Source organism: Anomaloglossus baeobatrachus, chromosome 1, assembly GCF_048569485.1.
Source record: "Anomaloglossus baeobatrachus isolate aAnoBae1 chromosome 1, aAnoBae1.hap1, whole genome shotgun sequence".
NCBI classification, from domain to species: Eukaryota; Metazoa; Chordata; class Amphibia; order Anura; family Aromobatidae; genus Anomaloglossus; species Anomaloglossus baeobatrachus.
Genome location: NC_134353.1, coordinates 57,799,075 through 57,824,982, shown reverse-complemented (window position 1 = coordinate 57,824,982; position 25,908 = coordinate 57,799,075). Strand labels below are relative to the sequence as shown.

Sequence of the window (25,908 nt, the reverse complement as noted above, 5' to 3'; positions counted from 1 at the left end):
CCTCTCCTCACACCGCCCTTTACAGTCGCCCGTAAATAATAATGAGTGCTAGTGATGAAAGTTTGGTGAGTTGCCGCCGTGCGCCCGGAGGAGGCTGCGGGGGGCCGCGGAGTGCGCGGATCAGTGCGCGCAGACACAGCGGACAGCGCTCCGGGGCGGCCGAGGTTTGCTTTCTTATACCCTTTCTCCCTCCTCGCACGCCCGCTCCCCTCTCCCCTCCCTCCTGTATTCCGCGTGTTTTCCCCCCTCCTGCGTGTCCGTGGAGTGAGTGTGTACACTGAATGTGAGAGGAGGTGGGGAAAGAGCGAGAAGCCGCGTCGCTTTCTTCATGCAAATGACCGCTCCGCTGTAACAAAAGGCTGCGCGAAAAAAGCGATGTGCCAGTAACAACCGGCGGCCACTCGCCATATTCCGCGCTGCCCCGCGCCTCCGCCGCCGGATCCCCGGGCTTTGCCATTATTTTCTTCTGCATTCCTCCTGTCCATCACCCCCATCATTGTTATGGTGATGATGATGGTGATGAGGAGGGTGTTTGCTCCTGGAGATGATGGAGCACAGATGATGAGTGCAACAATGTTTTACTAAAATGCAGATTTTTTTTTATTAATCTGAAAGCCGAGAACGTGACTTTCTACATCCCGGTGCTGCTAAAAAAAAAGTGCACAAGGATATAGTGTATGGCAAGCCCCCTCCTAAAGAGGATGGGACCCCTACAAACCTTCCTCAACCCTCGATAGAGGAGTCAGAGGTCATACTTCTCCGAAGCTTCCACTAGGGCGACCACCCCACAACAATTGATAGATCCCCTTCTCCTTAGTCTTGGCTATCTTGTCATGGGTCAGGGCTGATGGATCCCCTGCCTCCTTAGCTTTGGGTGAGCTTTCATCTTGGCTGCTATCCTCTCTTGGGTCTGGGCTGATGGATCCCTTCCCTCCTTAGTTTAGGGTGAGCTTTAATCTTGGCTGCTATCCTCTCTCGGGTCTGGGCTGATGGATCCCTTCCCTCCTTAGTTTAGGGTGAGCTTTAATCTTGGCTGCTATCCTCTCTCGGGTCTGGGCTGATGGATCCCCTCCCTCGTTAGCTTAGGGTGAGCTTTAATCTTGGCTGCTATCCTCTCACGGGTCAGGGCTGATGGATCCCTCCCTCCTTAGCTTTGGGTGAGCCTTAATCTTGGCTACTTTCCTCTCATGGGTCGGGGCTGATGGATCCCCTACCTCCTTAGCTTGGGGTGAACTTTAACCTTAGCTGATATACTGTCACGAGTCGGAACTGATGGATCCTCACCCTCCTTAGCTTGGGGTGAGCTTTAATCTTAGCTGCTATCCTGTCACGAGTCGGGATTAATGAATCACCTTCTCCTTTGTTTAGATTGAGCTTTAATCTTGGCTGCTATCCTGTCCCGGGTTGGGGTTGATGAATCCCCTTCTCTGAATCTAGGGTTAGCTTCCACCCTAGGGGCTCAGAGATCAATTGATCCCTCTCTCCAAAGCTTAGGGAGAGATTCCACCAGGGTTGGTACCTTGTTGATAGTTGGATCCCCTTATATTAAGTTTAGGGTGTACTTTCACTTGGGCTGCCAACAAGTCGAGGCGCGGGGTTAATGGATCTTCATTTTCAAACTTTAAGGAGAGCTTCTTCCTGGGCTGCCACTGTGTAAAGAATGGGAGTCCATGGATCCCCTTCTATGAAAATTAGGATGAGCTTCCACTAAGGCTGCCATTGCATTGGGGGTTGGGATCAACAGATCCCCTTCTTCATAGCTTAGAGTGAGTTTCAGTTTGTCCTGCCATCGTAAGCCATCGTGTCTAGGGTTGATGGATCCCCTTTTTCGAAGCTTAGATTGAGAGTCTACTTGGGCTACTACCCTCTTGTGTATTTCATTCAAAGAATTCCCTTCTATGAAGAATTGGGTGGTCTCCCATTGAATTAAGAATTGGCTTTAATAGATCCCCTTCCTCAAAGCTTAGACCCATCTGGGCCGCCATCATGTCAAGGGTTGATGGATCCTTTTTTGAAGCTTATATTGAGCATCCACTTGGGCTACGACCATATTGAATATTTGGTTAAATGGATTCCCTCAAATGAAGATTAGGATGAACTTCCACATGGCCTTCTATCTACCCTGACCATCGAATCGAGTGTCAAGGTAGATAGAGCCCCTTATTTGAGATGTAGGGATAACTTCCATCTGGGCTGTCATCATGTTGAGGTTCGGCGAGGTTCATTCTCCTTCTATAAAGCTTCCACTTGGGTTGCCATCTTGCCAAGGGTCAGAGATTAATGGGTTCCTTTCGCCAAAGCTTAGGGTGAACTTCAATGTGGGCTGCTATCCTGTCGAAGGATGGGGTTGATGAATCCCCTTTCTTGAAACTTAGGGTGAGCTTCTCTTTGGGCTGACACTGTGTTGAGGGACAGGGTCAATGGATCCCCTTCTTTAAAGCTTCCACTTGGTTTGCCATCTTCTCAAGGATCAGAGATTGATGGATTCCTTTCTCCAAAGCTTAGAGTGAATGTCAGTGTGGGCTGCTGTCCTGTCGAAGATTGGAGTTGATGAATTCACTTCCCTAAAATTTAGGGTGAGCTTCTCCTTGGGCTGACATCGTGTTGAGGGACAGGGTTAATGGATCCCCTTCTTTAAAACCTCCACTTGGGTTGCCATCTTGTCAAGGGTCAGAGATTGATGGATTCCTTTCTCCAAAGCTTAGAGTGAAAGTCAAAGTGGGCTGCTATCCTGTCGAAGGATGGGGTTGGGTTGATGAACCCCTTCCCTTAAATTTAGGGTGAGCTTCTTCTTGGTCTGACACTGTGTTGAGAGACAGGGTAAATGGATTCCCTTCTTTAAAGCTTCCACTTGGGTTGCTATTTTGTCAAGGGTCAGAGATTGATGGATGCCTTTCTCCAAAGCTTAGGGCGAACGTCAATGTGGACATCTATCCTGTTGAAGGATGGGGTCGATGAATCCCCTTCCCTGAAATTAAGGGTGAGCTTCTCCTTAGGCTGACACCATGTTGAGGGAAAGGGTCAATGGATCCCCTCCTCCGAAGTTTAGGTGGAGCTGATCTAGGTAGAGCTGGGTTGTCTGGTGGGTGAAATGCTTATGGTCATGCTTTACTTGTAAGCAACCTGTCAATGAACAAGGAAGATAAAGAGGGGAGGGGGTCTTTATTACACCCCCCCTTTCTTCTCTAGCTCTTAATCCATTATAATCCTTTCGTCAGTCCGCTATTGTAATCTAACGAGCATGAATAGGGACTTCCTCACTTGACTCCAGACCGGATTGCAAGCTCTTGGGGTCAGCGGATTGCAAGCTCTTGGGGTCAGCGGCTGATATTTCAATTCATTGAGGGTTTTGAGGTTAACCCCCTCTGTTGCTAGGGAACTGGATTGGCTTGGCTGTGGAAGGGGTTAATCTATAAGAGTAGAGGGGTGGAGAGGTGACTATAGGAAAGGGAGAAGAAAAAAAAAATCCGGTTAAAATAACTCCACATCGCCTCCTGATCGGCAGGGCTGCGGAGAGGCTGGCAGGGGTGTGCGCCGTGTGTCAGCGTGGACTGTAATAAAGGGATTTGTTGTAGGATTTCCCGGGAGGTGAGTTCATTAGGCAGCGACGCGGAGGGTCGGAGATGTCGCTGGGAAGAACATGGAGAGTCTTCAGTGATGTCTACCGGTGGTCATAAGCCACACGTCTTGATGGATCCTGCAGCCGGCGCGCTGCTCCTTCATTTTCTCATCCCGGGGTCCGTTCTCGCCGGAGGAGCTCGGACAGATGCCTGATTGTTGTGCTGTTCATGGAAAGCAGAAGTGTGGAGGCATCAAGCATGTGCGGGTCTGGAGTAATGCAGCATTTTCTTACATTCCGCTCTTGCCTTTTAATTAGAGGGGATTTGTTTGTTTTTTTGCATGATGGTGGAGGGGGGTAGAGGGGGTGGTGGAAGTTTTCGGATCTTGTGCATTGGATTATGTTGAAGAAAATTGGATTATATGGATTTTTTTTGATTGGAGATGTTGGCATTGATGATGACGATGATGATGATGATGATGATGGTGGTTGTTGCAGTGATGGTGGTTGGAGTGATGAGCCACAAGTGATAGCGGTGATTTGTGGCTGGACCGTCCTTATCCAGATCTGGTCCCAACTTGTGACTCTCCGGCTGCTTCAAAAGTACAACCCCCAGCGTGCTCTGAAGCCTGGGAGTGGTAGTTTTGCAACAAATTTAAATGGAATTGTTTGCAACAAATGCAACATAATTATGTAGCAGAGAGGAAAGGGTTACTTTGTGGTTTTGTTATATTTAGAAAAGTAATCCCCAAACAATCGGATATTAGTAAACAATGCAATCCAGATAGGGTCCAAAGCTCTGGGTGCAGTGCTGACGTCATGTTAACAACTCACATCACTGCTGCAGCCGATCAGTGAGTATAGTGATTGGCTGCAGCAGTGATGTGTGCTGTAGTCATCATGCTAGGTAAACAATCAAATACAGATAGTCCTCACCCTCCCCAGGTCCCGGCTGCTGCTCCATTTTGGCTGTAGTGGTGCTGTCATGTTGACAACTCACATTGCTGCTGCAGCCGATCAGTGAGTATAGTGATTGGCTGCAGCAGTGATGTGTGCTGTAGTCATCATGCTAGGTAAACAATCAAATACAGATAGTCCTCACCCTCCCCAGGTCCCGGCTGCTGCTCCATTTTGGCTGTAGTGGTGCTGTCATGTTGACAACTCACATTGCTGCTGCAGCCGATCAGTGAGTTCGGTTGCAGCAGTGATGTGTGCTATAGTCATCATTCTAGTTAAAGAATCAAATCCCTACCCAGGTCCAAATTGAGCTCCCGGCTGCTGCTCGGATCCCAGCGTTTTGGCTACAGTGGTGACGTCATGTCGACAACTCACATCACCGCTGCAGCCGATCAGTGAGTACAGTGATTGGCTGCAGCAGTGATGTGTGCTGTAGTCATCATGCCAGGTAAACAATCAAATCCAGATAGTCCTCACCCTCCCCTGGTCCAAAGCCAGCTCTCAGTTGCTGATCGGATCTCAGCGTTTTGGCTGCAGTGGTGACGTCATGTCGACAACTCACATTACCGTTGCAGCCGATTAGGGCATTCAGTGATTGGCTGCAGCAGTGATATGTGCTGTAGTCATCATGCCAGATGAACAATTAAATCCAGATAGTCCTCACCCTCCCCTGGTCCAGAGTTGGCTCCCGGCTGCTGCTCGGATCTCAGCGTTTTAGCTGTAGTGGTGACGTCATGTCGACAACTCACATCACCGCTGCAGCCGATCAGTGTAGTCATCATGCTAGGTAAACAATCAGATCCAAATAGTCCTCACCCTCCCCGGGTCCAAATTTGGATTTTGGCTGTGGCTCAGATCTCAGCACTTTGGCTGCAGTGGTGACATCATGTCGACAACTCACATCACCACTGCAGCCAATCAGTGAGTGCAGTGATTGGCTGCAGCAGCCAGGTAAACAATCAAATCCTAATAGTCCTCACCCTCCCCTGGTCCAAAGTTGGCTCTCGGCTGCTGCTCGGATCTCAGCGTTTTGGCTGCAGTGGTGATGTCATGTTGACAACTCACATCACCGCTGCAGCTGATCAGTGAGTTCAATGATTGGCTGCAGAAATGATTTGTGCTGTAGTCGTCATGCTAGCACTGCAGCCAAACTACAAACCAGAGCTGGCCCTGGACCCGGGGAGGGTGAGGACTATATGCATTTCATTGTTTACTAATATCTGATTGTTTGGGGATCACTTCTCTAAAAGTGGAGATGCCATTTTAACCTTGTGGACCGTCCTAATCTATTACTGTGCTTTAGTTATCGGCCATTTTCAAATACTCTGCTTGCTGTCATTGAATAGGAAATAGGAAGGAGATATAGACCCGTATTGGATACATTTCTCAGCTTGAAGTTTGTTACAATTGTTTCCAGTCTGGACAATCCTTCGTGAGCTCCATCCCCTGGACTGAGAAACGTAAAGGGGTTTATCAATAGGTGATAAATATAGGATCGATGGAGGTCTCACTGCCGAGCCCCCCACCGATCCCAACCATGGAGGACATAAAGTACCATTCACTGCTCCATTCACTTCTATGGGATTAGCTGTGCTCATCTGTGCGGGCTCACGCATTACTGCTCCATTCACACGGAGAACACAAGACCCCTGTTCATGATCGAGGGAACCCACGATGTCAGATCCCCAACGATCAGTCACCTAGGACTTGTGCAGAGGGGATAAATGTTAGCGGAATAACCCCTTTAATTAAAGGGGTTGCACAGGGTGCACCCAGGCCCTGGTGCTTGGTTCCTTTTATCACATAGGAGGACGCCGGTATTATAAATATCATTCAATGGCCATATAGATTTATCACCAGTGATCTCCGGACTGGTATCTTTTGCCTGCACTGATACATTGTAACAAACTGCAGGATGGGAGACATACATGTGCAGCTCATGTATAAGTGGATTGCTTGCACTGAATGCAATTGTAGCAAACTCTCAGCTGCTAGAATTAGGTCTGTACAGATTTCCACCAATGTTTCCAATCACATACAGCAAGCAGAGATCTTGAAATTAGTGCAATATGGAAAAATTTACAGGACTCTTCATAATACTGGAAAATCCCTTTAATTTATTGGCCGCATGCATTGTTGTCCAGTGACATCTCTCGCTGTTTTAGGTGCAGTCCTATGCAAAACCACACATAATATGATAAGCAAAGAAATGTTATAGTGACAAACTCAGCTATGCTATATCTGCCCATCTCAGCTCTGCTATATCTGCCCATCTCAGCTCTGCTATATCTGCCCGTCTCAGCTCCGCTATATCTGCCCGTCTCAGCTCTGCTATATCTGCCCATCTCAGCTCTGCTATATCTGCCATCTCAGCTCTGCTATATCTGCCCATCTCAGCTCTGCTATATCTGCCCATCTCAGCTTTGCTAGATCTACCCATCTCAGCTCTGCTATATCTGCCATCTCAGCTCTGCTATACTGCCCATCTCAGCTCTGCTATATCTGCCCATCTCAGCTCTGCTAGATCTACGCATCTCAGCTCTGCTATATCTGCCATCTCAGCTCTGCTATATCTGCCCATCTCAGCTCTGCTATATCTGCCATCTCAGCTCTGCTATATCTGCCCATCTCAGCTCTGCTATATCTGCCCATCTCAGCTCTGCTATATCTGCCCATCTCAGCTCTGCTATATCTGGCCATCTCAGCTCTGCTATATCTGCCCATCTCAACTCTGCTATATCTGCCCATCTCAGCTCTGCTATATCTGCCCATCTCAGCTCTGCAGATCTGCCCATCTCAGCTCTGCTAGATCTGCCCATCTCAGCTCTGCTATATCTGCCCATCTCAGCTCTGCTATATCTGCCCATCTCAGTTCTGCTATATCTGCCCATCTCAGCTCTGCTATATCTGCCCATCTCAGCTCTGCTATATCTGCCATCTCAGCTCTGCTATATCTGCCCATCTCAGCTCTGCTAGATCTGCCCATCTCAGCTCTGCTATATCTGCCCATCTCAGCTCTGCTAGATCTGCCCATCTCAGCTCTGCTATATCTGCCATCTCAGCTCTGCTATATCTGCCATCTCAGCTCTGCTATATCTGCCCATCTCAGCTCTGCTAGATCGGCCCATCTCAGCTCTGCTAGATCTGTCCATCTCAGCTCTGCTATATCTGCCATCTCAGCTCTGCTATATCTGCCATCTCAGCTCTGCTATATCTGCCATCTCAGCTCTGCTATATCTGCCCATCTCAGCTCTGCTAGATCGGCCCATCTCAGCTCTGCTAGATCTGTCCATCTCAGCTCTGCTAGATCTGCCCATCTCAGCTCTGCTATATCTGCCATCTCAGCTCTGCTACATCTGCCCATCTCAGCTCTGCTATATCTGCCATCTCAGCTCTGCTATATCTGCCATCTCAGCTCTGCTATATCTGCCATCTCAGCTCTGCTATATCTGCCCATCTCAGCTCTGCTAGATTGGCCCATCTCAGCTCTGCTAGATCTGTCCATCTCAGGTCTGCTAGATCTGTCCATCTTATCTCTGCTAGATATTCCCATCTCAGCTCTGCTATATCTGCCCATCTCAGCTCTGCTATATCTGCCCATCTCAACTCTGCTATATCTGCCATCTCAGCTCTGCTATATCGGCCCATCTCAGCTCTGCTATATCTGCCCATCTCAGCTCTGCTATATCTGCCCATCTCAGCTCTGCTAGATCTGCCCATCTCAGCTCTGCTATATCGGCCCATCTCAGCTCTGCTAGATCTGCCCATCTCAGCTCTGCTATATCTGCCATCTCAGCTCTGCTAGATCTGCCCATCTCAGCTCTGCTATATCTGCCCATCTCAGCTCTGCTATATGCATATTCTGCATAGGATGTGAATATTGTGTCCTTTTCCACAAAGGAGCCATGAGTTTTTGGATTGACGAGTGCAGTGATTTAAAGGGACAGAGAACAACATTGTCAAAAGTTTGTACATTGGCTTGTGACTTGCTGTCTATCTTCAAGGGTGTCTGCTACATAAAATGTGGGGATCCTCAAGGTGGGATTACCACTTATTTTTACTTAACATGTATTGAGAATGCCATAAATGTCTTAAAGGAGCTGTCCCTCTAAATACTTATCAACAGGATTAGTCATAAATATATGATCTCTAGAGTTCTAACCATTGGGATCCCCATCAACCCAAAAAATAGGGCTCTTATAGTCCAGTTCCCTATGTGAATAGAGCAGTAGTGTCCATTCACTTCTATAGGGCAGATGACTGTGTGACTATATCCTTCAGTGCTACAGAAATCAGAGAAGCGGTGGTTGATGGTTGAGCAGGCGGATTACTACTCCATTCCCTTATAGGACTTTGGGTTAGCGGTGATCCCAATAGTTGGACCATGTGTGATCGGACAATTGACACCTTTCCTCTATATGGAAGACCACTTTAAGTGACATTACCCCTTTAAATGTTGCTTTTAGCTGCTGCTTTACTGTTGTTTTTGAAGAGTTCTGCATTGTTGGATGCTATATTTTATATACAGTCATGGCCAAAAGTGTTGGCACCCTTGATATTGTTTCAGAAAATGAAGTATTTCTCCCAGAAAATTATTGAAATGTTTTTGTATTACACATGTTTATTACCTCTGTTGGAATTGGAGCAACATAAAAAACTGAGGGAAAAAAAGCAAATTGGACATAATTTCACACAGAACCCCAAAAATGGTTTTGGAAATTTTTGGCCTGTTCCCAAAATTGTGGGTAAACAACTTTGTTTCAAGCATGTGATGGACGCACGTCAGATAGGTCAAGGAGTCCACCTGAAAGAAGCCATAAATAAAACGGAGGAGACAGTGTCCCAAATTGCATGAAAAAACCCCCAAAAATTTCTTGAATCTGCCATAGATGCGACGTTTTGACCTGTCATAGATATTTTCAAGCATGACGCCCAAACGTCGCATCTGTGACAGATTAAAGAAGCTCTTGCTTTTTCGACCAATTTGGGACGTTGTCTCCTTTATTTTATTAGTGGCATAACTAGTGTCTGATGATCCCAGGTGTAGAATCTGGACCTGGGACCCCACCTACATTTTCCTCAGATGTATGGACCCTAGTAGTGTTCTAGATACTATGAAGACATACTTGTGTGCCCAACCAAGTAATAATGTCCCCTATCCTGTAATAATGTCTCCAATCCTGGCCCTGTCCTGTAATTATGTTCCCCATTCCATAATAATGTCTCCAATCCTGGCCCTGTCTTGTAATAATATCCCCCATCCCGTAATAATGTCCCCAACCCTGGCTCTGTCCTGTAATAATATCCCCCATCCCGTAATAATGTCCCCAACCCTGGCTCTGTCCTGTAATAATATCCCCCATCTCGTAATAATGTCCCCAACCCTGGCTCTGTCCTGTAATAATATCCCCCAACCCGTAATAATGTCCCCAATCCTGGCCCTGTCCTGTAATAATATCCCCCATCTCGTAATAATGTCCCCAACCCTGGCTCTGTCCTGTAATAATATCCCCCATCTCGTAATAATGTCGCCAACCCTGGCTCTGTCCTGTAATAATATCCCCATCCCGTAATAATGTCCCCAATCCTGGCCCTGTCCTGTAATAATATCCCCCATCTCGTAATTATGTCCCCAATCCTGGCTCTGTCCTGTAATAATATCCCCCAACCCGTAATAATGTTCCCAATCCTGGCCCTGTCCTGTAATAATATCCCCCATCTCGTAATAATGTCCCCAACCCTGGCTCTGTCCTGTAATAATATCCCCCAACCCGTAATAATGTTCCCAATCCTGGCCCTGTCCTGTAATAATATCCCCCATCTCGTAATAATGTCCCCAACCCTGGCTCTGTCCTGTAATAATATCCCCATCCCGTAATAATGTCCCCAACCCTGGCTCTGTCCTGTAATAATATCCCCATCCCGTAATAATGTCCCCAACCCTGGCTCTGTCCTGTAATAATATCCCCCATCCCGTAATAATGTCCCCGGTCCTGGCCCTGTCCTGTAATAATGTCTCTCATTCCATAATAATGTCCCCAACCCTGGCTCTGTCTTGTAATAATATCCCCCATCTCATAATAATGTCCCCAGTCGTGGCCCTGTGTTCTAATAATGTCCCTTATCCCATAATAATGTCCCCAATCCTGGCCCTTTCCTGTAATGGTGTACCCCATCCCGTAATAATGTCCCCAATCCCGTGCCTGTCCCTTAATAATGTCCCCAATCCTGGCCCTGTCCTGTAATAATATCCTCATCTCTTATTATGTCCCCAATTCTGGCCCTGTCCTGTAATAATGTCCACATCTCGTTATAATGTCCCCAATCCTGGCCCTGTCCTCTAATAATGTCCCTCATCATGTAATAATGTCCCCAACCCTGACCCTGTCCTGTAATAATGTCCCCCATCCTCTAATAATGTCCCCAATCCTGGCCCTCTCCCTTAATAATGTCCCCAGTCCCGGCTCTGTCCTGTAATAATGTCCCCCATCCCGTAATAATGTCCTCAACCCTGACCCTGTCGTGTAATAATGTCCACCATCCCGTAACAATGTCCCCAATCCTGGCTCTGTCCTGTAATAATGTCCACCATCCTGGCTCTGTCCCTTAATAATGTCCCCAATCCTGGCTCTGTCCCTTAATAATGTCCCCAATCCTGGCCCTGTCGTGTAATAATGTCCTCCATCCCGTAACAATGTCCCCAATCCTGGCTCTGTCCTGTAATAATGTCCCCCATCCCGTAATAATGTCCCCAACCCTGGCTCTGTCCTGTAACGATATACTCACTCCTGTGCCCCTTCCTGGTATAATGTCCCCCTTTCCTTCTGTCTTGTCCTTTATCCTGGGTACCTTCCAGTAATAATGTTCCTGTTCTGTGGCTCTTCTCCAACAAAGATAAAAAACACCCCAAAATTGATTTTTCTCACCTTCCCCCGCTCTCACAACGCAATGGGCAGTGCCTGACGTCACTACCACGTGCCGCCTGTGATTAGCACACCGACAGCAGCTGTCGGCCTGTATTGCAGTGCAGGGACGTCGAACGCACCTCCAGCTGAAATAGCCGTTGGTGTCGGCGGTCCCCCAACCAGCATTAGCCCGGTCGCACCTTCTGCGCCCATGATTGTTACACCCCTACCTATGGAAGATTTCTTCTATCAGTCTGTTCACAAAACTGGAGAGTGACCTGGCAGCAACGCAGATCTCCGTGTGAGAGCCCATCCACCATCGACACTTGTCAATTGTACTTGTTTGGGGTCGGGTGAGTGCGATTTTTAGGTGTTTTTTTGGGAGAAGGGCTTATATTTTAAGCATACTCCAAGAAGCAAAAAAATCCTACTAGGGCTTATTTTCGGGGTAGGTCTTATTTTCGGAGAAACAGGACATACAGCAAATATCATCATCGCACTATGGGGGATATATAGAACAGCAGGCACAAACAGACCACAAGTCCAGAACCAGTTAGTATGGAAATTCAGATGCTTTAACTTGTAACCCATCACTTTATAAAGGGGCCTTGAGATTTTTGGGGCTCTAAAGTGTTCACAATTGGCTTCAATATTCTGGGCTGATTCATTTCCTAATATATCTCTAAAGCAGTTGAGTTCAATATTTCTAAGACAGAGGATAATAGGATGGGTTGGGCTACCTACAGCCACCACTAGGGGGAGCTTACTGCATACTGTGTCATTATTGAGTTTATTGTATATACAGTATGAGGTGAGCTCCCTCTAGTGGTGACTTCAGGTGCAAATTGTTTGAATTGTATTTTTTTTTTTAGTTATGTCTTTGCAGAGAGGTTTATCAGTAAAATCTAAGTAATAATTTAGTATTGAATAGTAGAATTAGATTAAAGGGAATCTGTTGGTAAGACCAACCCCCTTGCAAACATTATATATTGTAAATTATATTAATATAAATATTAATTTGTAAATCCTTTGACACCTTTATATCTTTTATCTGTTGCTGCATTTCTAAGTAATTAGCATTTTTATACATATGCTCTGGGTGAGACTCACTCCTGATGTTGTTTCCCCACCATGTGCACCAGATACTTTACCTTGAGTGATAGCTCACTGTCTCTTCAGACGTCAGTTGCCAGGCAAGAAAATCAGACAGTGAGGTATCAACCAAGCTAAAGACTCTAATGATGGGTTGGGAGACGACGTTGGGAGGTAGAGGCTTGTATAAAGTTCTGTCACGCCAAGGGCACTTAATGCTCTCTTTGTATATGGGTGAAAATACTAATTATTTGGAAATGGAATGCAGCAACAGATAGTAGATATAAAAGGTGTAAAATTATTTACATTACATTTCGAAGACCTGCATGTCCATATATGCAATTTGTGGGCGTTGTCTTACTGACAGGTTCTCTTTACAAAAAACAATATGGTGTTCATGTAAGAGAAGGCTGCACTCAAAAAATCATGCACAATAGCCCCTTTCTAGACAAGAGTGAAGGATCTTCTTTTTATCTTGAGTCCAACAAATTCCTCTGTGCTTTAGCTAAAATAGAAATTTCGCTTGGCTCCTCTGATTTTTGTCCAGGCTTTTAATTAAAAAATGCCCTCTATTGGTCAAGGCAAGTAACAGTTTTGGTTCATGAGAATTACCACATTATGCCTCCTGGTTGTAGGTTCGCCATTTGCGACTTAAAAAAGGGTTGTCCGGTAGTGATGAGTGGGCACTAACATCCTCAGGTGCTCAGTACTCGTAACTAGTGATGAGCGAGCACTACCATGCTCGGGTGCTCTGTACTCGTAACTAGTGATGAGCGAGCACTACCATGCTCAGGTGCTTGGTACTCGTAACTAGTGATGAGCGAGCACTACCATGCTCAGGTGCTCTATACTCATAACTAGTGATGAGTGGGCACCACCATGCTCAGGTGCTCTATACTCATAACTAGTGATGAGTGGGCACCACCATGCTCAGGTGCTCGGTACTAGTAATAAGTGAGCACTACCATGCTCAGGTGCTTGGTACTCGTAACTAGAGATGAGCGAGCACTACCATGCTCAGGTGCTCTGTACTCGTAACTAGTGATGAGCGGGCACTACCATGCTCGGGTGCTCTGTACTAGTAACTAGTGATGAGCGAGCACTACCATGCTCAGGTGCTCTGTACTCGTAACTAGTGACGAGCGGGCACTACCATGCTCGGGTGCTCTGTACTAGTAACTAGTGATGAGCGGGCACTACCATGCTCAGGTGCTCTGTACTCGTAACTAGTGATGAGCGGGCACTACCATGCTCGGGTGCTCTGTACTAGTAACTAGTGATGAGCGAGCACTACCATGCTCAGGTGCTCTGTACTCGTAACTAGTGATGAGCGAGCACTACCATGCTCGGGTGCTCTGTACTCGTAACTAGTGATGAGTGGGCACTACCATGCTCGGGTGCTCTGTACTGGTAACTAGTGATGAGCGGGCACTACCATGCTCGGGTGCTCTGTACTAGTAACTAGTGATGAGCGAGCACTACCATGCTCAGATGCTCTGTGCTCGTAACTAGTGATGAATGAGCACTACCATGCTCAGGTGCTCAGTACTGGTAACTAGTGATGAGCGAGCACTACCATGCTCAGGTGCTCAGTACTGGTAACTAGTGATGAGTGAGCACTACCATGCTCAGGTGCTCAGTACTGGTAACTCTTGATGAGCGAGCACTACCATGCTCAAGTGCTCAGTACTGGTAACTAGTGATGAGCGGGCACTACCATGCTCAGGTGCTCTGTGCTCGTAACTAGTGATGAGTGGGCACTACCATGCTCAGGTGCTCAGTACTGGTAACTAGTGATGAGCGGGCACTACCATGCTTGGGTGCTCAGTACTCGTATCTAGTGATGAGCGGGCACTACCATGCTCAGGTGCTCTGTGCTCGTAACTAGTGATGAGCGGGCACTACCATGCTCTGGTGCTCAGTACTCGTAACTAGTGATGAGCGGGCACTACCATGCTCTGGTGCTCAGTACTCGTAACTAGTGATGAGTGGGCACTATCATGCTCGGGTGCTCAGTACTGGTAACTAGTGAAGAGCGGGCACTACCATGCTCGGGTGCTCAGTACTGGTAACTAGTGATGAGCGGGCACTACCATGCTCAGGTGCTTAGTGCTCGTAACTAGTGATGAGCGGGCACTACCATGCTCGGGTGCTCAGTACTCGTAAAGAGCTGTTGGATGCACGGATGGGTGCACCTTTAGTACCGAGTATCATGAAATCAATGGGGAACTCAAGCATTTGTCCAGAAAAATGCTAGCGTCCCCAATTGACTTCCATTATACTTGGTTACATGAGTCGCGCCCATCCGAGCATCCAGCTGCTCTATATGAGTACTGAGCACCTGAGCATGGTATTGCCCGCTCATAGCTGTTGTCCAGTTTAGAAAATCCATTTTCATACTCCCTATTAGAAAAATGTTGTATTAATAGAGTAGGCCCTCTCTTCAGGATCTTCATGTTTCTCAGTACAGTAGCGAGGAGAGACCACTTAATTCCTGGGTGCATTTTTCCAAAAACTGGGTACAATATATAGGCACTATAATGTATTGGACACTTCAATGTATTAGGAACTACAATGGCATATTTGCACTTTTCATTCTGCAACACCCCCTGCTCATTTCTAGACATAATCCACGGAGTCAAAATAGTCACTACACATGAAAATAAATTCCTGGAGGCGTGTAATTTCCAAAACGGGGGTCACTTGAGGAGGGGTTCTGCTCTTCTGGCACTTAGGGGCTCTCAAAATGGAGTCCGCAAACTATTCTAGGAAAATCTGTGATTGAAAACTCAATTAGCGCTCCTTTCCTTCTGAGCTCTGCGGTGCGGCTAAACAGTAGTATAAAGCTACATATTGGGTATTGCCACATTCAACAGAAATTGTGTAACAACAATTTTTGGTCCCATTTTTACCTATTCCCTCTTGTGAAAATGTATAATCTGGGGCTAAAACAACATTTTAGTGGTAAAAATTTAATAATGTTTTCATTACCGCCCAATGGGATAAAACTTTATGAAGCACTTGTGGTGTCAATATGCTCCCTGCACCAATAGATAATATTATAGAGGTTTCAATTTAAAATAGGGTCACTTGTGGGGGTCTCTGCTGTTTTGGCACCTCTTGGGCTCTGCCAATGTGACATGGCACCCGCAAACCATTCCAATTAAATCTGAACTTTTGCAGAAGTCAAGTGCCCTGGTGATACAAAAAAGTTACATTTGAGAGATAAAAAAAATCTTCTTCAAATAGTCATTACATAAGAAAATATATTAAGAAGTGCAAACAATTGGTGTTGGTGCAACTGTAATGAACCATATGCTAAAAAAATAAAAAACGTTTGCAAGAATAGAATAAAAAGTGAAATAAAAATTGATTAAGAAGTTAGATCTACATAAAGAATTCACACTGCTAATGGAAAAAAAAAATAAAAAAAATAAAATATATATAAATATATATATAAATATATATATTTACATTTCACTCAAAAATATAAAAGTCAGAAAAACTGAAAATTTGGAAGTGGTCTCTTAATTTTTGCCAGAGCTGTAAATATATATATATATATATATATATATATGTATGTATTGTGAGGTAGCGTGGTCGGCTGCGCAGCAGAAGACACGGGATCCAGGCACCAAGGGTCACAGCACACGGTTTAATATCCAAACAAAAGTCCACAACAGTACACATGTGCCTCTCCGGCAGAGAACTCAGGGAGTTGTGTTCACTCCCTCACACCCGGCACCCCCGCCCTTGTTCCTGTTTACTTTTAACCCTTCCTTCAGCCTGCAGGGAAACAGCATTAACCCTGGAATGGATTTACTTTCTATCATGGAGTGAGCACAACCGGGGCGAGACATACCGGCCGTCATAGATAACCCCGGTCACAGTCTCACATACCCCCCCCCTCAGTTCAAGCGTGCGGGGTTGAACTCCCGCCATCAAACACGGGCCGCGGGACAAGGCATCGGCGTTGCCCTGCAACCCACCGGCCCTATGTTCAACCGTAAACCGGAAGTTCTGCAGAGAAAGGATCCACCGGGTAACCCGGGCATTCCGTTCCTTGGCGGACCTCATCCAGACCAGTGGAGAGTGATCCGTCACCAAGCGAAACTGCCGTCCCAGCAGGTAATAGCGTAGGGACTCCAAGGCCCACTTGATCGCCAGGCACTCCTTCTCCACTACGCTATAATTCCGCTCGGGAGGGGTGAGCTTCCTACTTAAGAAGGTGACGGGGTGTTCCTCCCCCTGAACCACCTGAGACAGCACTGCCCCCAGGCCGACCTCCGAGGCGTCAGTCTGTACTATGAACTCCTTCCGGAAATCAGGGTGTACAAGAACGGGCTGTCCGCACAGGACCCCCTTCAGGGCCCGGAAGGAGTCCTCGGCCTGCGGAGTCCAGCGCACCATGACGGACTTCTTGCCTTTGAGAAGGTCCGTCAAGGGGGCTGATAGTCCCGCAAAATCTTTTACAAACCTCCTGTAGTACCCCACGATACCCAGGAAGGCCCTAACCTGCTTCGTGGTCAGGGGTCTAGGCCACTTCTGGATCGCCTCAACCTTGTTAATTTGGGGCTTAATCACTCCTTGGCCTATCACGTAGCCCAAGTAGCGGGCTTCCGTGAGTCCCAACGCACATTTCTTGGGATTGGCTGTCAATCCGGCTGTTCGAAGCGCGTCCACCACCGCTTGTACCTGTTCCAAGTGGGTCTGCCACTCGGAGCTGTAAATAATGATGTCATCAAGGTACGCTGATGCATACGCCTGGTGGGGTTCCAGCACCAAGTCCATCAACCTCTGGAACGTGGCCGGAGCTCCATGTAACCCAAAAGGCAAGACAACATAGTGGAAGAGACCCTCTGGCGTAACAAAAGCGGTTTTCTCCTTGGCGGACTCCGTCAGTGGCACCTGCCAGTACCCCTTGGTCAGGTCGAGCGTGGTAAAATATCGCGCCTGTCCCAGCCTATCAATCAGCTCATCCACCCGGGGCATGGGGTAGAGATCGAACTTGGATACTTCGTTCAATCTCCTAAAGTCATTGCAGAACCTTAAGGAGCCATCGGGTTTTGGTATTAGGACAATGGGACTAGCCCACTCACTCCGGGATTTCTCGATGACCCCCAGGCGTAGCATTGTCTTCACTTCCTCTGATATGGCTTGTCTTCGAGCCTCCGGCACACGGTATGACTTCAGGCGTACCTTCAGGTGGGGCTCGGTGACAGTATCATGTCGTATCAGACTGGTCCTACCAGGCAGCTCGGAGAAGACATCGGGGTTCTGCTGAACCAACCGTCTGGCCTCTCGCCTCTGTGTCTTGGTGAGGGCTTCTCCAATCCTTACTTCCGGTTCGTCCTCTCCGGAGGTCGCTGGAGCCGGATGTGAACGACCCGAAGAGGAGGGAGATGGGGAAAAAACAACCATCAGGCTTTCCCGTTCCTGCCAAGGTTTTAATAGGTTGACATGGTATATTTGTTCAGGTTTCCGCCTACCGGGCTGCAATACTTTATAGTTGACCACCCCGACTCTTTCCTTTATCTCGTAGGGTCCTTGCCACTGAGCCAGGAATTTACTCTCCGCCGTGGGGATTAATACCAACACCCGATCCCCGGGTTTAAAGGTCCGCACGGTGGCTTGTCTATTGTAGCGCCCGCTTTGCGCGGCCTGAGCCTCCTGTAAATGCTCCTTCACAATTGGCATGACCGCGCTTATGCGGTTCTGCATTCCTAAAATGTGTTCAATCACACTTTTATGGGGGGTGGGCTCTTGCTCCCATGTTTCCTTTGCCAGGTCCAACAATCCCCGGGGATGTCGCCCGTATAACAATTCAAAAGGCGAAAACCCCGTGGATGCCTGTGGCACCTCTCGTATGGCAAACATCAAATAGGGAAGCATCATATCCCAGTCTTTCCCGTCTTTGGAGATCACCCTTTTGAGCATGGTTTTCAGGGTTTTATTGAATCGTTCTACTAACCCATCCATCTGAGGATGATACACAGACGTGCGCAACTGCTTGATCTGGAGTAGCCGGCATAGCTCTTTGGTCACTTTAGACATGAAGGGGGTCCCCTGATCCGTAAGGATCTCCTTGGGCAATCCCACCCGGCAGAACACAGCAAACAACTCCCGAGCTATAAGCTTCGCCGCAGTATGTCTGAGAGGTATCGCCTCTGGATACCGGGTGGCATAGTCAACGATCACTAGGATGTGTTGGTGCCCTCGAGCAGACTTTACTAGGGGCCCCACCAGATCCATCCCTATCCGTTTAAAAGGGACTTCTATAATGGGTAACGGTACCAACGGACTGCGAAAGTGGGTCAGGGGTGCGGTAAGCTGACACTCCGGGCAGGTTTCGCAGAACCATTTTACCTCCCCAAAGACCCCGGGCCAATAGAACCTTTGCAATATTCGCTCCTGCGTTTTCTTGACCCCTAGGTGGCCACTCATCAGGTGTTTATGAGCCAAGTCGAGGACCCGCCGGCGATACGGCTGGGGCACCACCAACTGCTCTACCCCCACGCCCCGTATTTCATCTACCCGGTAGAGTAAATCCTGCTTAAGAGCGAAATGGGGGTACCTTACCTGGGCACCGGGCAGCTGTGCCACCCCGTCAACTACTGTCACCCGACTCCGGGCATGTATTAATGTAGGGTCCTGGAGTTGGGCTGTCCCAAACGTATCCGGGGACGCCTCCAACTCCGGGATGGGCTCGACCGTCTCAGCCTCTCCTGCCAATACCTCTAGGGGCGACCTATCGGGTTCACATTCTGTCCCTATCATGGGGACCCCTACGGCAGGCGTCCCGGATTCAGGATTGTAGGGCTCAGGTCCCGGACTGACCAATATCTGAGGGGACTTAGGAGGTCCCTTCCAAAAATAGGGCAGATCCCTTCCTAGGATCACGTCATAGGGGAGAGTGTTAATAAGTCCCACCTCATGTTGCACCTGACCGCAAGGTGCTGTGATGGTGACAATCCCCGTGGGATAGTCTCGGCGGTCCCCATGTATACAAACCACCCCCACGGTACGTCCTGTGGCCTTTACTTTAGCCCTCAAGGTTGATCGCACAAGGGTCACTAAACTTCCGGAATCCAACAATCCTGTAACCGGACATCCATTCACCTGTATTTGGCACAAGTGGGGCTCAGTCTCTGGGGAGACCAGGTCAGCGGTACACACCACCTGAGCATACATTGAACCCCGCCGGGTAACCCCACAATCCATGGGCTCCGTGGTGAGTGGACACTGGGCTTCCATATGTCCCACCCGCTGGCACCGCCAACATCTAATAGGGAAGGAAACCCCCTTGACGAGTTGTCGTTTAGGGTACAGAACCTTCCGGACCTCAGGAACGGCGGGCGCGGCCTCAGACGGGACGGTAGCGGACTCCTGCACCGTTGTCAGCGGTGGGTCCTTGGCCCTAGGCTTGGAGGGGCCGGACCGACGGGCGGTATGCAAAGTCTCAGTGTCCCGTATCAAGTCCTGCGTAGCCACATGCCGCTCTACCAGGGACACTAATTGGTCCAGGGTACTCGGGTCACCCTGTCCTACCCACCGTTGAATGATGACGGGTAAAGTGCGCACAAAACGATCAACTACTACCCTTTCCACCATTTGCGCCGGGCTCAGAGTGTCAGGCTGCAACCACTTTTTTACAAGATGTAACAAGTCATAGGACTGGGAGCGTACGGGTTTGGCTTCCTCATAGAACCACTGATTTACCCGCTGAGCCCGTACATAGGTATTCACCCCCAACCGAGCCAGTATTTCGGCTTTCAGGGTCGCATAGTCAATGGCGTCCTCGGTACAGAGGTCCAGGTACGCTTTTTGGGGTTCCCCCGTCAGATAGGGCGACAATACCTCAGCCCACTGGGGGGTCGGCAGCTTTTCCCGCTCGGCCACCCGCTCAAACACCGCCAGGAACGCTTCCACATCATCCCCCGGGGTCATCTTTTGCAACGCTTGTCTCACCGCTTTCCGGACGCTGCCGTCGTCACCCGGTCCCGGGGTTGTTACTGCCGGTCCGGCACGGATCGACTTGGCCAGGAGAACCATCTGTTCTTGGTGCCTTTGTTCCTGCAATTTCAAAGAATGCTGCTGATGTTCCAATGACCGGAGCAGGTGTGCATTGATCTGTTGCTGCTGCTTTAGTATTTCCTCCATGGCGTCGCCGGGTTTGGGCTGTAGTATAGCCGCTTGAATCCAGGACATGTGCTACCGGGTCACCAGAAATGGAAGCTACACCTCACCGGGCTGGCATGCCCGCCGATTCTCCACCATATGTGAGGTAGCGTGGTCGGCTGCGCAGCAGAAGACACGGGATCCAGGCACCAATGGTAACAGCACACGGTTTAATATCCAAACAAAAGTCCACAACAGTACACATGTGCCTCTCCGGCAGAGAACTCAGGGAGTTCTGTTCACTCCCTCACACCCGGCACACCCGCCCTTGTTCCTGTTTCCATTTAACCCTTCCTTCAGCCTGTAGGAAAACAGCATTAACCCTGGAGTGGATTTACTTTCTATCATGGAGTGAGCACAACCGGGGCGAGACATACCGGCCGTCATAGATAACCCCGGTCACAGTCTCACAATATATATATATATATATATATATTTACAGCTCTGGCAAAAATTAAGAGACCACTTCCAAATTTTCAGTTTTTCTGACTTTCCTCTTTATATTTTTGAGTATAATGCAAATTGTTCTTTTATTCTATAATCTACTGACGTCGTCTCCGAATTTCCGAACAATAAATTTTGTATTTATTTTCTGAAAATGAAAAATGGTCAAAATAACAAAACAATGCATTACTTTAAGATCTCAAATAATGCAAAGAAAACAAGTTCATGATCATTTAGAAACAGCAATACTAATAATGTTTTACCTCAGGAAGATTCAGAAATCAATATTTTGTGGAATAACCATGATTTTTAATCCCAGCTTTCATGCGTCTTGGCTGCTTTCCACCAGTGTTTCACACTGCTTTTGGGTGACCTTATGCCGCTCCTGGTGCAAAAATGAAGCAGTTCTGCTTTGTTTGATGGCTTGTGACTATCCATCTTCCTCTTGATTACATTCCAGAGATTTTCAATGGGGTTCAGGTCTGGAGATAAGGTTGGCCATGACAGGGTTTTGACGTGGTGGTCCTTTATCCACACATTGATTGACCTAGCTGTGAGGCATGGCGCATTGTCTTGCTGGAAAAAACAGTCTTCAGAGTTGGGGAACATTGCCTGAGCAGAAGGAAGCAACTGTTTTTCCAGGATAACCTTGTATGCAGCTTGATTCTTACGTTCTTCGCCAAGTTTAATCTGCCCAACTGGACCATAGAGGAGTAAGGTAATCTTCTCTGATGAGTCTAATTTTCAGCTTTGCCCAACACCTAGTCGTCTAATGGTTAGACAGAGACCAGGAGAGGCGTACATGCAACAGTGTCTTGCACCCAGTTGGTGATGATCTGGGGATGTTTCAGCAAGGCAGGAATTGGGCAGATTAAACTTTGCTAAGGACGTGTGAATCAAGCTGCGTACAAGGTTATCCTGGAAAAACAGTTGCTTCCTTCTGCTCAGGCAATGTTCCCCAACTCTGAGGACTGGTTTATCCAGCAGGACAATGCACCATGCTACACAGCAAGGTCAATCAATGTATGGATGAAGGACCACCACATCAAAACCCTGTCATGGCCAGCCCAATCTCCAGACCTGAACCCCATTGAAAACCTCTGGAATGTAATCAAGAGGAAGATGGATAGTCACAAGCCATCAAGCAAAGAAGAGCTGCTTACATTTTTGCACCAGGAGAGGCATAAGATCACCCAAAAGCAGTGTGAAAGACTGGTGGAAAGCAGCCAAGACGCATGAAAGCTGGGATTAAAAATCATGGTTATTCCACGTAATATTGATTTCTGACTCTTCCTGAGGTAAAACATTATTAGTATTGTTGTATCTAAATGATTATGAACTTGTTTTCTTTGCATTATTTGATGTCTGAAAGCAATGTACTTTTTTAACCATTTCTCATTTTCAGAAAATAAATACAAAATGTATTGGTTGGAAATTCGGAGACATGTTGTCAGTAGTTTATAGAATAAAAGAACAATTTACATTATACTCAAAAATATAAAGAGAAAAATCAGAAAAACTGAAAATTTTTCAGTGGTCTGTTGATGTTTGCCAGAATTGTATATATATATATATATATATATATATATATATATATAAAATATATATGTGTGTATTGATATATACATATATATGCAGTATATATATATATATATATATATATATACAGTATATATGTATATACATATATATATATATATATATATATATATATATATATATGATACTGTAGGCCTTTTAATGAACAGAATCTATCAATAGATTCTGAATAGAATAGAATAGGTCTGAGAGCTGCATAATGTAATGACAGAGACCCTGATTACAGCTATATATCACTTGGTTTGCTGGGTGGTGCAGTTTTGATAGAATCACAGTTTTCCCTGCTGCAGATCTAGCAGAGCTTGGAGTGCTGAGCTGTGTATAACCCCACCCTCTACACTGATTGGCAGCTTTGTGTCAATGTACACAGAAAGCTGCCAATAAGTGGTTGGGGCAGGCTTGGACCACTAGTCCTGTATTGATAATCTCCTGCTGATAAAACACTGATTTTATTGAAAACACAAAACACAACCCAGTAAGTGACACATCGCTGGAATCAGGATCTCAGAATCGTTCATGTTTTTTTAACTTCTCATCGTTTTTGGAGAGTTTCTGCTTTAAAAAAACCCTTCCAAAAACTCAGTGTGAACACATCCCTTCTTTTCCACGGTGAATATACAGCCCATAGTCAGTTGTAGGGAATATGGACTGTATATTCCTCAAACCCAAGTCCAATAGTGGAGGGTCCTTGAAATGACCACTTGCCACTACCTCATGTTGGGCACTTATCCCTATGTGGCAGGTTGCGCAGTGCGCTCCAGATTGATGGCGTCTTTATGAGACGCTCAGACCTTTATTTGCAGAAAGTTTTGAGTAAAGAAAATCACATTAAATTGAGCTCATTAGATAAATTTGCTTTGAAGTAACAGAAAATGAGGCTAATAAATGGCGATGTCGCGGATGTGCAGACACATTAGTTCACCTTAGTGCATGCCCCTGAAGTTTAAAGGAAAAGTCTAAATGAATGGAATCATTTTTCTCCGTCGTGGCTTCAGTAAACATAGCAAATAGATAAGAAGAAGAGCAGGTGACACAGGGTCACATCCATATCACAGGGAGGAAAACCCGGTTATTAAAGGGGCTGTACACTTTCAGGAAAGTGGCCCACAAACTGTGTAAGACACCCAAAATAGAAAGCTCAGCAGGTGCTCACCCTCCCCCGGTCCAATGCCAAATCCACATCACCGCTTGGATTCTGGTGTTTTGGCTGCAGCCTTGACATCAGTGCATCTCAATAAACTAGAATATCATCAAAAAGTGAATTTATTTCAGTAATTCAGTACATAAACATAAAGGGAAGCGCCTATATTATATAGAGTCATTACACACAGAGGGATCTATTCCTATATATTATATAGAGTCATTACACACAGAGGGATCTATTCCTATATATTATATAGAGTCATTACACACAGAGGGATCTATTCCTATATATTATATAGAGTCATTACACACAGAGGGATCTATTCCTATATATTATATAGAGTCATTACACACAGAGGGATCTATTCCTATATATTATATAGAGTCATTACACACAGAGGGATCTATTCCTATATATTATATAGAGTCATTACACACAGAGGGATCTATTCCTATATATTATATAGAGTCATTACACACAGAGGGATCTATTCCTATATATTATATAGAGTCATTACACACAGAGGGATCTATTCCTATATATTATGTAGAGTCATTACACACAGTGGGATCTATTGCTATATATTATATAGAGTCATTACACACAGAGGGATCTATTCCTATATATTATGTAGAGTCATTACACACAGTGGGATCTATTGCTATATATTATATAGAGTCATTACACACAGAGGGATCTATTCCTATATATTATATAGAGTCATTACACACAGAGGGATCTATTCCTATATATTATATAGAGTCATTACACACAGAGGGATCTATTCCTATATATTATGTAGAGTCATTACACACAGAGGGATCTATTCCTATATATTATATAGAGTCATTACACACAGAGGGATCTATTCCTATATATTATATAGAGTCATTACACACAGAGGGATCTATTCCTATATATTATATAGAGTCATTACACACAGTGGGATCTATTGCTATATATTATATAGAGTCATTACACACAGAGGGATCTATTCCTATATATTATGTAGAGTCATTACACACAGTGGGATCTATTGCTATATATTATATAGAGTCATTACACACAGAGGGATCTTTATATATATATATATATATATATATATATATATATATACAGTGTGTCGACCCATATCCTGTCCACCGCCATTAACTTGAGAATCGCAGCAGCTATAGGAATAGAAGTGGTGTCTAGGTATAGCAAAGTAGCCATGCGCTACGCAATGAAACCACCTATAGCGCCACCTGGTGGCAAACAACGGAGTTAGCATTTTTATTATTTCATCTGCACATGGGCTTGTGGGAGAGTGGGGCTTGTATGTGTCAAGATGCCACTGTTTGTTTAGTTTCCTCCTCTGTCCTAGGCCTTTGGAGGAGAGCCCCCCCCATTACCCAGAATATATATGTGCTCATGAGTTGCCTTAATATGTAAATATTTTAACCTGGAACATGCCAGGCAGAAAGTCCACCATTGAGCCTTAAGGTTGCACAGCTAAGTTTCGGAGGATTTACTCTACGCAAAAATCTAAATAGTATTATTCTTCATTACAGGCATAGTGTACTGGTACATAGACACTGCTCTCTAGGTGCAGTATACCTCTATATAACTGTATATTAGTGGTCAATGAAAAGCTGAAAGTTATTCTTTTCTATAGAATTAATGAAAAACAATTACACAAATACACAAGCCAGTTAATAACACAGACTTATTTGGTATCCCCCAATCATAACAATGTTATTGCATATAATGTATTATCATTTGCATTTGTTTTATGTGTGACTAGTGTGAATACCGGTATGCATGTAAATGTGTGAGTGTATACAAAGAAGGGTCATGATGGAGGGTAATAGTCGGGCTTAAGCACAAGTCTACACAGGGCCTTTCATGCTCAGTGTCTGCCTCATGGTGGACTGTAACTTATTCATAGTGAAAAAAAACGTAAAAGTGAAATAAAAAAAAAACAATGGTAAAGTCACTTTTTTCATTAAATATATTAAAAAAAAAACATTGATAGAGCCTTGACATTGTTT

At 46.1% G+C, this 25,908-nt stretch overlaps 1 protein-coding gene across 5 annotated transcripts in view; it reads left to right on the top strand.

The window, feature by feature from the left end:
- Positions 1 to 3,529: 3,529 nt before the first annotated feature.
- Positions 3,530 to 25,908, top strand: part of CTBP1 (C-terminal binding protein 1) — a 676,340-nt gene continuing 653,961 nt past the window's right edge. Inside the window, exon 1 of one of the 5 annotated variants that reach the window (XM_075346797.1) lies at positions 3,530 to 3,588. The gene's annotated coding sequence lies outside the window, so the exon portion shown is untranslated. Of the gene's footprint in view, positions 3,589 to 3,618; positions 3,834 to 25,908 lie in introns of those variants that run through there. The other 4 variants (XM_075346799.1, XM_075346798.1, XM_075346796.1 and 1 more) reach the window with 4 other exon arrangements.